Consider the following 1,035-nt stretch of genomic DNA (forward strand, 5'->3'; position numbering starts at 1 on the left):
GGTTGTGAGATCTTGACCATCCATAGTGACCATGGGGGAGAGTTTTAGAATGAAAGATTTAAAAATTTTTGTGAGAACAAGGGGATTAGCCATAACTTCTCAGCTCCTAGGACCCCTCAGCATAACGGGGTAGCTGAAAGGAAGAACCGGACCTTAGTAGAAGCCGCTAGAGACATGCTTGCTGAGTATTCACATCCAAAATACTTTTGGCTGAAACGGTTAACACAGCTTGTTATGTGTTGAATAGGGTGAATGTTAGAGTCAAACTAGATAAGACACCCTATTAGATTCTTAAGGCTAGGATGCCCAATCTTTCCCACCTTCATGTTTTTGGTTGTAAGGTTTTCATTCACAACAATGGGAAGTCTTACTTGGGAAAATTTGATCCTAAATCTAATGAAGGAGTGTTCTTGGGATATTCTAGTGTTGGGAAGTCTTTTATGAATAGGGTGAATGTTAGAGTCAAACTAGATAAGACACCCTATTAGATTCTTAAGGCTAGGATGCCCAATCTTTCCCACCTTCATGTTTTTGGTTGTAAGGTTTTCATTCACAACAATGGGAAGTCTTACTTGGGAAAATTTGATCCTAAATCTAATGAAGGAGTGTTCTTGGGATATTCTAGTGTTGGGAAGTCTTTTAGGATGTTTAACAAGAGGACTTTGATGGTGGAAGAGACTACACATGTAGTATTTGATGAGTCTGATCCTAAAAAGCCTGGAGTTGAGAATGATGATGATGTTGGAGAGGTTACCACTGGAGTAGAAAATTTGGAGAAGGGAGTAAGTCACAAAAATATTGAAGGAGTAGGAGATGTCACCCAAGGAGTAGAAAATATAGATTTGGAGGAAAGGGTTGGACCTTCTCACACCTTGCCTAGAGATTGGAGATACTATACAAGTCACCCCAAGAATTTGATCTTAGAAGACCCTTCTGTGGAGTTAGGACTAGATATGGACTTAGGAATGAGGTGAACCACTCTGCCTTCATCTCAATGATTGAACCCACCAACATAAACCAAGCCCTTGCTGATGA

This window comes from Dendrobium catenatum, unplaced genomic scaffold, assembly GCF_001605985.2.
Source record: "Dendrobium catenatum unplaced genomic scaffold, ASM160598v2 fragScaff_scaffold_716, whole genome shotgun sequence".
NCBI lineage: Eukaryota > Viridiplantae > Streptophyta > Magnoliopsida > Asparagales > Orchidaceae > Dendrobium > Dendrobium catenatum.